This window comes from Pelodiscus sinensis, chromosome 1 (genome assembly GCF_052426305.1).
Source record: "Pelodiscus sinensis isolate ZL-2025 chromosome 1, ASM5242630v1, whole genome shotgun sequence".
NCBI classification, from domain to species: domain Eukaryota; kingdom Metazoa; phylum Chordata; order Testudines; family Trionychidae; genus Pelodiscus; species Pelodiscus sinensis.
The window spans coordinates 13672014-13686122 of NC_143052.1; the positions used below are offsets into that span (position 1 = coordinate 13672014).

At 43.8% G+C, this 14109-nt stretch overlaps 1 protein-coding gene across 2 annotated transcripts in view; it reads left to right on the forward strand.

Moving 5' to 3' along the window:
- The window catches only part of CELF2 (CUGBP Elav-like family member 2), a 495286-nt gene that overhangs the window by 69848 nt on the left and 411329 nt on the right, over positions 1-14109 (forward strand). The window lies entirely within an intron of this gene.

Below are 14109 nucleotides of genomic sequence, written 5' to 3' on the forward strand. Positions count from 1 at the left end.
ACCTTTGAAAAGTGATGATGGGGGAGGCCAGGTGGAGCACTGCTCTCACTACCCCTGCCTCTTCTGGCAAATTGCTCCAGCATCACACAATGGGGAGGAGTTGTCATCCCATAAAGTCCCAGACTGAAGTTCTCCTGCAATCCAGGAGCAGGGATAATGCAGAAAGATTTTGGAATTGTAAAAAACACTTTGCAGAATTGTACTTCTCAGCACTTTCCATCTGATGACATCAAAACGCCTCCCTAAAACCAATGAATTTACCCAAACTCCTGAGAGGCAGCCAAGTATTATTATTATTATTATTCCTTTTTTGGATGGAGAAACTGAGGCACAGGATAATTAAACTCCTTATCCACTGTTGTTGGTTTTTTAAATCAGTGGAAAAACTCCCCTTGAGACCAGGCCTTAAATGATGGGTCCAATGTCACACTGGCAGTCTGAGACAGGAAGACCCCTCATCTTCACATTTCTAGCAGAGGGGAGCACAGACCACTGGCTGCATTGAGGTGGGGAGATCACCTGAAACCCCAGCCTGCCCCAGTACAGGAACTCGGCAGTGAGGCTGCACCTGACCCTGACACACTGTGAGGGCAGGCCCTGCCCCTCTGTGCCAGGCGTACCAGGTGTGGCTGGACAGGCTCAGCCCAACATGATCCAAGTGTGGAGGTGGTTACTGTGGGGGATCCAGGTGTGGGGCAGTCTGGGTGGGGGCAGCTCAGTGGGAGATCTAGATGCACAAGGGCTGGTTGTGGGGTTCTGGTGTAGGGGCAGTGGGACTCTGAGCTCAGTGGGGGAGTCAAGGGGACTGGGGGTTTGGGGTGGGGTCCACGTGCTGAGGTAGTGAGATTTCATAGGATAGGGGGTCCAGGTGCAACTTACTGGGGCTTGGGGGGCTGGGGAGCTTGTTGGATGAGCCTGGTTTAGGGGAGCAGGGCTTGAAAGAATGAGAGTTAGATGGACCTACTTAACCAGGGAGCCCCAGCTGCTGCTGAGGGGACACTGCATGCCCGACTCCTGCTCGCCACCCCCTCCCCATTTCCTCATTTCCCCTTTGCTTCTCCATCCCCCTCTCCTCATTCCCCATTTCTTCCCCACCGCCTCTTCCCTCCCCCCCATTTGTCCCCTTTCAACTCCACTACAGGGCACAGAAAACAAGGAAGCATGTGGGAAGAGGACAAGAAGGGGAGGGGATTGGGCACCTATCTCTGCAGGGCTCGTTGGGCTAGGCAACCCCCCCCCACACACACACACACACACCACTCCACACACTAGTGAGGGGGAAGGGAACTATGGGGAGCGCATGTGGGGAGAGGGCAAGAGGAGAAGAGTTCCCAGCAGCAGGCTCAGGAGCAACTAGGCTGGGAAAGTGAAACCAAACCCACCCCCACTCAACATACTAGCAAAGGGTGCCAACCAAGCATGGAGGATACCAAGGAGGAGAAGGGGGGGCAGCAAGGAGGAAGCCCACTTTGCCCACCCTTGGCCAAGGTGCAGGGAGTGGGGGCTGGATGGGGAGAGGAGCCAAGCAGGGCCGGGGCAGAGCAGAAGAAACTGGCAGAGCAGGACTAGCAATGTCCTGGAGCTGGTGAGATGAATGGAATTGCAGACCAATTCAAGCCCTTTCGCCTGTTCCATGCAGGTTCAGGGGCAGGCTGCTGAGGAAGCTCCCTGCTTCTCCGTCTTCTCTGCCACCCTGGAACCTGCCTGAATCGCACTAACCATCCCACAGCAACCCTACGTGCAAGTTGGAGACTGGGAGGGGAGGAGTGGGTAGGGTTGCCAGATACTTTCACAAAAAATCCCGAATATGGCAGGAAAAAAAAGTGGTTGAGCAACCCCACAGGGACCCAAAGTTGTTGAGCAAAAAAGAAAAAAAGGTACTGTGACTTTAAATATCTCCTCACTCCCCTCGGAGCAGGGGCCAGAAATAAAGGACTGTCCGGGCAAAAACTGGACACCAGGCAACTTTAGGAGCGGGGCCAGGGCAGCACAGCTCCGGCTTTTGGTAGGCTGTGCCTTATATACCAGGTGCCCATGTGACTATTCAATAATTATTCTTCAGTGACTAAAATGATTATTCATTACCATTGTTTGAAAATGCAAAACATTAGTCTCTAACTCCCTATGTGGCTGGCTGCCTATGTAGTTTCACTCACAACCCCTACTTTTTCACATGTACAGTTGGGACATACATCATGAAAACACCGCACTCAAGATGTGAATCATCAGCTAACTTAAATGTACACACTGTAGAATCTTGTTGGAAGGCTTGATTTCAACATCAGTTATTTTGATTATGTATGGAACTGAAAAAGATTATCGACAATGCTATGGCATATTCATACTCTTATATGACAATGCAGTAGCTTTCCACAGTCTAGCTTGCTTTGATCTGAACAATCAGCACATCTGGAGCATTTAAACAATGACTTCCCCATTTGGACAAGGAAGCAGATCTTCATCAGAAAGAGAGAAAGAGAATTCTGCCAAGTATTTTTAATGACTAAGCAGGTCAGCCAGATCATAATTGTCTTTAATTTGCACTTCCAGAAGCTGTAACATTTACCTGAAGCTGAGCCGCACTCAGGAAGAGTTTGTGAAATACTTCCTTAACTTTGAAAACATTTAAGATACGGCCTCAGATCTGACATTTACAACAGAATGTCCTACTGATAGACCAAATACCTCAGCATGAATAGGATATACCTTGTTTTTTCTACAGAGCTGAATGATCACTGTGAGTGCCGAACACTAAAACTGAATTCTATAGCACTGCAGTTTTTCTTTTATTTTTTTTAGCTTCCTTCAAGAACATTTTCAGAATGTTCTGTCTTTTTGAACACCAGTGCCATATTGAATTCTTATTGTTCTCTCTCTGAAGTCGTTAGAGACCATGGAGAATTTGGTAACTGAGCTTATCTACGTGTTTGTGTAGTTGGGTTATTGTTTAATATTATTCCTCCCCTTGTCCAATATTTCCTCTCATATCTTCAACATTTCTTTTCCCCATAAGAGATGAGTGAACTATGTAGCCTTTGGTGAAAGTTTGTGCATCTGCTGCAGCATCATTGGTTTCCAGGTGTCCTGCAAGCAACTTATTTTTGTTCTGTAGTATCTTGTAAAATGCTCTTCCCTTTTTGGGTAAGGTGGTGGGCTTTTTTTTTTTTTTTTTTTTTTTAAACAGGAAATACCCTGAGGCTTTAATTTCCTTCAGCTATTTCACTTGCTGTTTAGATTTTAGTTCTTTCTTTTATGTGCCTTTTCTTTACTTGTTCTTTTGTGGAGAACAGCTTCCCTTCAGTATTTTTATTCTGTGGGAGGCAACTGTGGGAGGTTACAGCTGACGTGTGCTTCAGAATTTTGTAGCTTTTGTTCAAAAAATGTACCATTCCATCTGTCTCTTCTTTTATATAACTAGCTTAGCGGTATGTCTCTGTAATGGAAGGGGGGGGAGGGAGGTCTTATAGTTCTGGAGCATAGTTATGACCTGCGTGCCTTAATTCCAGAGGGGCCCTGCAGAAGCAGCTGCTTCCACAGAAAAAATTCTTGGGTTCCAAAGGGTGACTGTCTGAGGGTATGTCTACACTACCCCGCTAGTTCGAACTAGCGGGGTAATGTAGGCATACCGCACTTGCAAATGAAGCCCGGGATTTGAATTTCCCGGGCTTCATTTGCATAAGCGGGGAGCCGCCATTTTTAAATCCCCGCTGGTTCGAACCCCATGCAGCGCGGCTACACGGGGCTCGAACTAGGTAGTTCGGACTAGGGTGCCTATTCCGAACTACCGGTACACCTCATTTCACGAGGAGTAACGGTAGTTCGGAATAGGAACCTAGTCCGAACTACCTAGTTCGAGCCCCGTGTAGCCGCGCTGCACGGGGTTCGAACCAGCGGGGATTTAAAAATGGCGGCTCCCCGCTTATGCAAATGAAGCCCGGGAAATTCAAATCCCGGGCTTCATTTGCAAGTGCGGTATGCCTACATTACCCTCCTAGTTCGAACTAGGAGGGTAGTGTAGACATACCCTGAGTGCCTTGTCAGGGAGAAGCTGATGAAGGACACTCAAGTCTAATGTAGAGTAGTAAAGGCTGAAGATGTGAATCCCTGCTGGAAGCTCTGTGATGTTGAGAGCTGAGGAGATTGGCTGGCGATCCCTTTAAAGCCATGGAAGGGGAACCGAGTTGGTCTGTAACTGGAAAAACTAAACAAAAATGACTAGTCTTGCAGCACCTTAGAGACTAACCAAACATGTAGATGGTATCATGAGCTTTCGTGGGTGTGGGTTGTGCCCATGAAAGCTTATGATACCATCTACATGTTTGGTTAGTCTCTAAGGTGCTACAAGACTAGTCCTTGTTTTTTAAGTTTTTCCTTTAAAGCCAGTCCATCTACTGCTGTAGCACCTGAGAGAAGGCAGGTACTCCTGGAGAGCACAAGATGGCCTCTTTTGCCAGCCACCAGGATTAGCAGGTAGACTTGAGGGTTGGTGAAAGCAACAACACGGCTGAGGGGAAAACTAAGGAAAATAACCGGGCTTCCAAGGACAGAGTTGGGGGCATAAGTACAAGTTGAAACTCTCTAGTTGGGCAAACTCTGGACCGTCAATATCTATGGTCCAGCATGATGTTAGCCAGCCAGGTGTCCACTTATCATAGGTGTGGCCACGTTTCTAGGGTTGCCAGATGGTTCCAACAAAAATACCAGACATACTTAACATTACATTACAATCTGCATTACATCTTATTTAGAAAATACCGGACATTTATATTTTCTCAATTTGTTTCCCGAACAGAAAGCTCAAATATTGGACTGTCTGGTTCAAAACCAGACACCTGGCAACCCTACAGATTTCCCACAGTCCCATAAAGTTTGTTTACAACCACAAGTTCTAGCTCTCCGTGTTCTGTGTTATTTAATTCTAATTTACCCCTCAATGTCTTCCAAGAGCCCAGTAAGCAGCGGAAGTGTAGATAATGCTACTAGACAACATTGACCTCCCATGGTTCAGCAAATTCTCTGGTTCAGCACTGATAAGGTCCCAAGGGAGCTGGACTAGAGAGGTTTAACCTATAGCAGGTAGCCTGCGTTAGAATGGATATTTAAAGTAAGTGGTTGGGAAAGGGACACTTAGACCACTTACACTGAGAGATAAGAACAAAGGAAGAACCAGCTGGCTTTTAGCTTAAGTGGTAAAGGCTTCTACACTAAGGCTATGTCTAGACTACATGCCTCTGGCGACAGAGGCATGTAGATGAGGCTACCCGGCATAGGAAAATGAAGCGGCGATTTAAATAATCGCCGCTTCATTTAAATTTACATGGCTGCCGCGCTGAGCTGATCAGCTGTTTGTCGGCTCAGCGCGGTAGTCTGGACGCGCGGGTGTCGACATCAAAGGCATTTGTCGACCACCCAGGTATGCCTCCTGGAATGAGGTTTACCTGGGTGGTCGACAAATGCCTTTGATGTCGACACCCGCGCGTCCAGACTACCTCGCTGAGCCGACAAACAGCTGATCGGCTCAGCGCGGCAGCCATGTAAATTTAAATGAAGCGGCGATTATTTAAATTGCCGCTTCATTTTCCTATGCCTGGTTGCCTCATCTATATGCCTTTGTCACCAGAGGCATGTAGTCTAGACGTAGCCTGAGGTCCCAGGTTGAAGTCCGCCGGGTGGAGGTTACAAGTTCACTAGGTTTAAGTGCCATGACATGGGACTGTGAACCACACCTAGGTGTGTAGGTTACAAACTGTTTCTCCCACTACAAAGTTTTCGTTGGGGGCCCATCTGAACATTGATATTCTCCCCCCACACACACAATACCAGATCTCTCCAAAGTCTCTCTGAACGGGACAATACATAATGTGTTGCAATACTGTGACATTTGCAAAGCAAGTATTCTTAACATCATTGTTACCAAGACCTTTTCCTCCTTCCTTGTGACACATGTCAATGTCCACCATGTGCAACAGAATCTAGCTTATTCTTTTCCTGCCATTGGAAAGTATATTTCTCTTTTTTGTAAATGTTGAAATGTTACGCAGTGTGTCATGTGTTTAGTTTTAAATAGAACTAAAACATTTTGCTCAATATAGATGTTTTGATTGAGTTCCAGCATATGGAGTGTATTTAATTTTAAAATGGTCACACAAAAAACTCTGACATTGAATTTACTAAAATTAGAATTTCAACTGCAATTCAGTCTCAATTTTGTTACTTTTCAAATGGAATGAGGGTGCTTGACATGAAACTATAAACAAATGCCCACGCTTTTAATGAACTAAGCAGGCTCTGTTTCCAAAACCGCTTTGATATCAGCCTTTGGCTCAGGGCTCAAGGTTTTCAATCTAGAGTTTAAACGCACCTTATCTTTGCTGATGTTTTGATCTGAGGTTTGGTTCCAGGCAGCATCCAAATGTCTGAGTCTAGTTACCTCTTGTTTACTGTAATGAACATTTCTGTTGATTTGCAGTGATTCTGGTACAAGCTAAAGTCCCATGACATTCATGACTCCACTTCACATCAGATGAGTGAATCTTATTTTTGTTTGTGTGAGGTTTTTTCCTCCCTTGCCTCTTCACTCTGGGTACGTCTAAACAGTGGAGCTATTACGGGATACCGGAAGTATCCCGAAATAGCTATTCCACATCTATTGAAGCAGCCCGTTATTTCAAAATAGATTTCGGAATAATGGGCGGCTTCTTCTGATGTCCCGGTAAACCTCGTTCCACAAGGCTTAAGGGACATTTCAGAATAGTGTGTTATTTCAAAATTTGGCGCTGTGTAGACAGTGCCAAATTATAAAATTAGCTATTTCGAAATACACTCAAAATAAGCTACGCAATTTGTGTAGCACAAATTGCGCAGCCTATTTCGAGCTAAGACTGCTGTGTAGATGCACCATCTTCCTGTTCCACTTACTATGATATGTCATGTGATGTACCTTGTGTAGCTGTGATTTTTCTGTGTAGCTATTACTCCTGAGGGCATTCTGTAGGACACATCAGATGGGGTGCTGAGTGTGGAGGGAGGGAGGCTGGGCACATAGGAGAGCAGCTCTCTCTATAGGAATTCCTCCCCCTGCAGCTGAGGTGTGATGGTTGCAGGTTGAGGAATTTGTAGAGCTTTTTGCAACTGGGGGAGAAATCTGGGGGTGGATCTGACCCAGCTTTGGATGCCACATGGGGGGAACCTTATCCTCCCCAGCCCAGCTGGGACCAGCAGCTGAGCACTGTGCAAGATAGGAGCCACCAGCCAGGTTTTCCCCACTCCTGCCACCTGCCCCACAGTGATTTACTTCTGTCAGCTACCCTGGGCACCTGGCACATGCTGTGGGGGAGGGTTGCATGACTACTCTTGTAACTTCCCTTTGCTTCCCCACCAGAAAAGTTCTTTTTCTGCTGGGAAACAAAGAAATCAGCAGAGGACATAAGTTTTGCACATGTGCATTGGTGCAGCATTCCCCTAGCAGTAAACTATGAGCTGACTTCTGTGTATTGCATCTGTAAAATGTGACCAATATCGCAATATATCTGAGAGAGAGGAATTAAATATGGAGGATCTAAGAATGAAAGAAATCCCCTGCTTTTCTTTCTTATGAGTATAAAAGACTTTCTAAAATTTTTTTCGTAAACTTAGCCAAAGTTCTGGCTTTGTAGGCATTGTGTCAAATTTAGGTACAAAGCCTAAAAAATTGTTGGGGTCCTTATATTTGTAAAGAGAACCTCTGCAGATGTAGCAGTTTATTGCACATAAAAGAGGAGACTGAGGGGGGATATGATAGAGGTCTATAAAATCATGAGTGGTGTGGAGAGGGCCGATAAAGAAAAGTTATTTATTAGTTCCCTAAATAGAAGAACTAGAGGACACCAAATGAAATTAATGGGTAGCAGGTTTAAAACTAATAAAATAAAGTTCTTCACACAGCGTGTAGTCAACCTGTGGAACTCCTTGCCAGAGGAGGCTGTGAAGGCTAGAACTATAATAGATTTTAAAGAGAAGCTAGATAATTTCATGGAGGTTAGGTCCATAAAATGCTATTAGCCAGGGGATAAAATGGTGTCCTTGGCCTCTGTTTGTCAGAGGCTGGAGAGAGATGGCAGGAGACAAATCGCTTGATCATTAGATAGACATCTGTCAGGGATGGTGTAGACGGAGCTTGGTCCTGCCTTGAGGGTGGGGGGCTGGACTCGATGACCTCTCGAGGTCCCTTCCAGTCCTATTATTCTATGATTCTATGATTGTCTTCGGTCCACCCTCTCTGGGACACCTGGTGCTGACCACTGTCGGCAGACAGGATACTGGGCTAGAAGGACCTTAAATTTATCTAACTCCATGGGAGAATGAGCTGTCTCCAGCAAGTCAAGTCTGCTTCATTTGCACCTAGCTAAAATAACCATTGTCTATATTTCTATCACATAACACTTTAAAAACTTAAAAATCAATGAATTGTCTTGCAGCATCTTAAAGATTAACAAAACATATAGATGGTATCATGAGCGTTTGTGGGCACAACCCACATGATTGCAAGATATTTTTTTCCACTGGCCTCTATCATAATTAATAATTCTGTGGAAAGGAGTTAAATTTAGTGCTTGGGAATGTTGTCAAGCATAGGACAAAGTAGATTTTTATTTGGTTGATCTTATGTAAGGGTTTGCCTGATGTGGGAGTTTAAAGACATTTGTTCCATTTCACAAAGCAGTAAGTGGATGATTTGCTTTCATTGTGTCTTCCAGTATTACAGCAACACTTATAATGCCCCAACCAAGATTGGTCCCTTTTACTTGTTCTACAAACCCGTGAAAAAAGTTGGGTGTGAAAACAGAAGCACACACAGCTGACGTGACTTTTCCAAGTTCTCACAGCAGGTTAGCAGCAAGGCTGGGTACAAAACCCAAATGTCCTGATTCCCAATCCATTAGTCCAGGCTATCTAAGTATCCAACGTGTTCCATCTGTGGAAGATGTACGGAACTGGAAAGGCATATCAATATGACCCAATACTTGTAATTTGGTATCTGTATTTACGTAATGACACACATTCGCTTTTGTAGTATTAGGAAATGATACATTTCTCACCTGGAGAATTTCACGTGACATATCTTCATGTAGAAGTAACTGTGGTATACATTAAATTTAATTGCTGTTCCTCTGTGGCTTAAAATTGAGGTCAGCTTCAAAAACGTGGGTGACTTTTTATTAAATTTAATTACTTTCCCCTGCAGCTTATATGGTTACTAATCGGGGCAGCTTCTAAACAAAGATTTATTTGCTATCCTTTAATGAACGGGAAGTGATGGGAAAGTAGTCTATAAAATACAGACACAACATACCTTTTAGGCCACCCTTAATTTATTGATGATGATAAAAAAGCAAGCTGACTGTATCATCCAAGTACAGTGTTTCAAATGTTACTTTTTTTAAAAAAAAGTATTTTTTTCAAGATGAATTTGGCCTTGAAGCATTTAAGCAATGAAACCTTCAATTTGTTCAAGTTCCTTTACAGATTTATGGGGTGAAACCAGGTTAATGATAAATTTTTATAGTGTGTTCTATTGACTATAGATGGCAGATCTGACAGTTAAAATGAAAATTGTTCCAGAAGCAACTTGAGTCAAACTAATTACTGGAGATGTTACAGGGATGTATAATTATATTCACCTTTTAAAAAAGAAAGGGGGGAAATTATTACAAATGTGCTTTTTAAAGAACAAGTGGAGAAATAAAAGCTGTAATTGTTCTTAATTATAGCTAACAGTAATTGCACACAATTGCAATATGCAGCATGTCAGGCGTAGATTAAGAAATCCTGGCGTGCGTGCGTGTGTGTGTGTACACGTGTGTGTGTGTGTGTGTGTGCGCGCACATAAGCAACTTCAAGAGAAGAGAGGGAGTGTTATGAATGCTGTTACGTATAATTTAGCTCTTTTACTTTTGATTCCATCCTTATTGATTTAATTTTGGTTTTGTGGTTATTGTAGGGAGGTAATTATGAATGGGGAGGTTCTGATGCAGTGAGTTATCCTCTTCAGTTAAGTCAAGATTATCACATTCCAAAGGAAACTGTCACAGTTGTTAGATGAAGAACCATTTCTCGGTCTTCATGGGCCAGATGCAGAAAAGAGCCTAACCCCATGGATTTAAGCCTGCTGAGGTGCTTTCAGTTTGGCTTACTTGGTACCGATTTGCATCTTTTCAGTGCTTAAGTACCTAGAAAAGGATGACGCAAGTCACTAAGGGTACGTCTAAACTACAGGCATAACGGGGCGGTCGACAAAGGCTTCCGTTGTCGACTGCGGCCCATCCACACTACTATGCTGTGCAGCTAAACAGCTGATTGGCACAGCGCAGCAGCCATTTTGATGTAAATGAAGTGGTCGTTATTTAAATCGCCGCTTCATTTCCCTTTTTCGAGTACACTAATCTACATGGCTCCGTTGACGGAGCCATGTAGTCTAGACATACTTTTTCTGAAACTCAGAGTATTCTGTGGCCAAAAATCCATTCACTTGGGTATCTCAAGTTACGCGGTGGTTTCTATATCATTCATGTAAATCTGAGTGCCCTGATTTTTTAAGAGTAGGTGCAGCTCCTGGTAATTTCAATGAGACTCAGAGTGTCTTAAAAATCACAATTCTGTTATTGGGAGCCTAAAAATAGTCAGCCACCTGGACTAAGAAACCAGATTTTGAAAGTACTGGCATTTTAATTTTATTTATAGACTTACTCATTCCTAATGTCAGGTTAGAGGGGCATGTACTTATGTCTACTATTATTCATCAATGTACACGTGTCTTTGTCCATTGTTGTACGTTTTTGAGTACTTCACATGGACTCTGCCAACTCATCTCCCTGTGCCAAGACTGCTTCTAATATTTCAAAGCTTTCAGCTGCCTCATACTCTTTCTCTTTTGAAAAGACAACCTGACAAAAAAATGAGATCTGCCTTCCTTCTAAATTGTTTGTACAGAATTTGGCAATATTCAATCTTGAACTGCAGCAGGTTTAAGATTAGGGTTGCCAACTCTTCTGGTTTTTCTGGGAGACTCCTGGCATCAGGCTCTGTCTCCCAAAGGCAACTGAAGCTAAGCCAAGAGATTTTAGGCCACTAAAACTCCAGTAGGGTTAAGGCAGTTTTCCTGCCCGCCGTGGACCAGTGCTGCACCCAGAAGTGGCAAGAGCAGTTCCTGAAGGAGATGGAAGATCTCCACATTCTGCCTATGTCCAAAGAGCCAACTCTACCGCTCCCATTGGCTGCAAATTGTGGCCAATGGGAACTGTGGAGGCAGTGCATGTAGTGGAGGCAGTGCATGGTGGCAGGGGACATGCTGGCCAGTTTTGGGAGCAGCACAGGGCCAAGAAAGGCAAAGAGCCTGCCTTTACCCCCCTGCACTGCCAACCACGAACTACCCAAAGTATGTGCAGTGCACCCAGAGCCCTTGTTCCAGTCTCCTGACTCAGCCCTGAATTCCCTCCCAGAACCTACAACCTGTCTTGCACCTAGATCCTGGAGCCTCCTCCAGCATCCAAACTCTGCCAGAGCTTGCACACTGCACACCTCCTGCACCCCAACTCCCTGCCCCAGGCTCAGCCTGAGCTGTCTTCTATACTCCAAACCCCTTGGCCCCACCTCAGAGCCCAAACCTTCTCTCACACCCCAGTCCCATGACCCAGCCTGGTGAGAGTGAGGGAGAACAAGCAATGGAGGGAGGAGGGAATGGAGTGAGTAAGTCGCAGCTTCGGAGAAGGGGCAGAGCAAGGATATGGCCTTGGGGAAGGAGCAGGGCAGAATAACAGTTGGCAACCCTAGATCTAATAGATCACTATTATAAGTGCTTTAGTTTTGAAAGAATCACATTTCATTTAGTTTTGCACGTACAAAGGGAAATTATAGTCTCAGATCCAAGAAATTGTCAGTCTAAATCACACTGCATTGTAGTTTGTGGACAACAAACGTGATCTGTGGCAAATGTCAGTTCTTGAAGAGCTAGAGATACATTTGGGAGATAATCATTCATTCACTTTGCAGAAATATTGCATGTTCTTAAGAAAATCAATGAAGACAAGAGTAGCAGGATGATGCACAAGGAGTTAGAAAGGGGGTTCCACGTTTAAGACATGATGCACAAGATAGCTGAAGCAGAAGTGGGTGAATGAGGGTGGTTCGGAGAACAAGCAGGTAAAGAAGGAACTTAGCAAAGCTGAAGGTGTGATTGGAGCTATTTTTGGAGACTTCTGCTCCAGCTATCTTGTATAAAATTTTTGAACTTATAGCAGAAGAATTCGTTAAAGAAGAATTAGTAGAATCATAGAAGAGAATTAGGAGAATTGAGGGAGAGCAGTCATGACAACTGGTGTACTCAGAACGAAGGAGCTTATTTCATATGGCTGCACTAGAGCGTTAACATATCTCTTACAGGGTTCCAAATGAGCCAATTTGAGTAATATTTCTTGTCAGCAGGAGTTTTTTTAATGCTTCTTTGTTAAACAAAAAATATATAAAGGCTAAAACCCCAATGGCGTCCAATTTGGATACAATTTTATCATTCTAACATTAAGTATAGCTGGATGGATTGACCCTGCTCTGTACATCTAGAAGGATAATACTAGTTAGTGGAAGCTACTTAATGTGGAATTAACTGTGTATACATTTGTGTGTGTGTGTGTGTGTGTGTGTGTGTGTGTGTGTGTGTGTGTGTGTGTGTGTGTGTGTCTGTCCGCAAAAAGCTGCTAATATGATTCTAAATGCAAAACATGTTCACCAGTCCTCTTTGTTAATACATAGCATTGCTTGTGTTCACCAATAAAATATTATTTCTTTGCTACTTCTGTAATTACATTTAATAATCAGCTCTCACAGTCCAATAGTATGAAACATAGGAGTCTTTTCAACAAAGTATGATAAATAGCTGTTTGCAGAACTGTTGTACTTGAGGAAGCTTTATAGCTCGCTTTGTGAGATTTGTCAATTTCCTACTGCAGCTTCAAAAAGCTCCTAAGCTTTGCTGTGTGGCTTCACTTTTTCCTCACTCCCCCTTCTGTGTATGAATGTAGCTGGGTAAATGAAGCTTAATGTGCCATTTCCAAGTACTATGACACTCCTCCAGGGCTGGTTACATTTACCATTGCTAAAGTCTAAATAAGTGAGTTTTAATGAGCAGAAATGCTTGCTAATAGCTGATTCGGGTACTTACTAGTCCATGTTATTTAACTGGGGTAGAATTACAGACCATAAATGGTCTGATGATTAATAGAGGTACCCACTATGTATTGCAGTCTAATAGTTCTTTAATGGCACAACTATCTTAAGAACATGCTATTGTTTGGAGGCCCATGTGGGAGAAAAGATCTAGCTCAGATGTATGTCTTGATGGCATTTACGAAAATCCATAATACCATTAATAAATGTGCAAGGGAAAGAGGTACTTTGGTGTCCCCAAGAGGCCTGGTCAGCAGACTTGCTCTTTATTTAGAGCTGAAGAAGAACTCCATGTAGCTCGAAAGCTTGTCTCACCAGAAGAAATTAGTCTAATAAAAGATATTACCTCACCCACCTTAGCTACAGCAACACTGCGGAAACACTACTTGTTTTCATTTTTTGCAAAGAGGCAGGCTGACCTAATAGGCCAGATCTTAGCCACTTTCTTTCCCATTCTTGCTTAACTTTTGTGCAGTGGCAGAGCTATTAGTGAGGGCAGAATTTGACCAGATTGCTTAAATGGCTCTGGTTAGGAGGGCAAAAAACTCAGAAGCAGTTGTAAGATAGAACAAAGAAATCACAATAGCTGACAAAGGTAACAGAAAGAATTAAGTGTGGTGTGTGTGAAGTATGGGAGAATCAGGTAATTCAATCCATCCAGAGGAATAGACTTCACAATACTTACACAAATCATGCAAGGGCTCTCATGAAATTGCAGCTGACAAAAGAGATTTCCATTGGCTAGTTTCTTTAAGGGTCCCCTCTCTTCTGCTTAGCTCCTGCTGTTGCCTCCCCCCTCCCAGTGCTCCCAGGCACTTTAGATGAAGGTGGGACTTCTGCAGTATCCAACAACTGCAGATGTTGGACCACCCACTCCCTTCCACAGCAGGACAGAAGTGCTCATCTCCCATT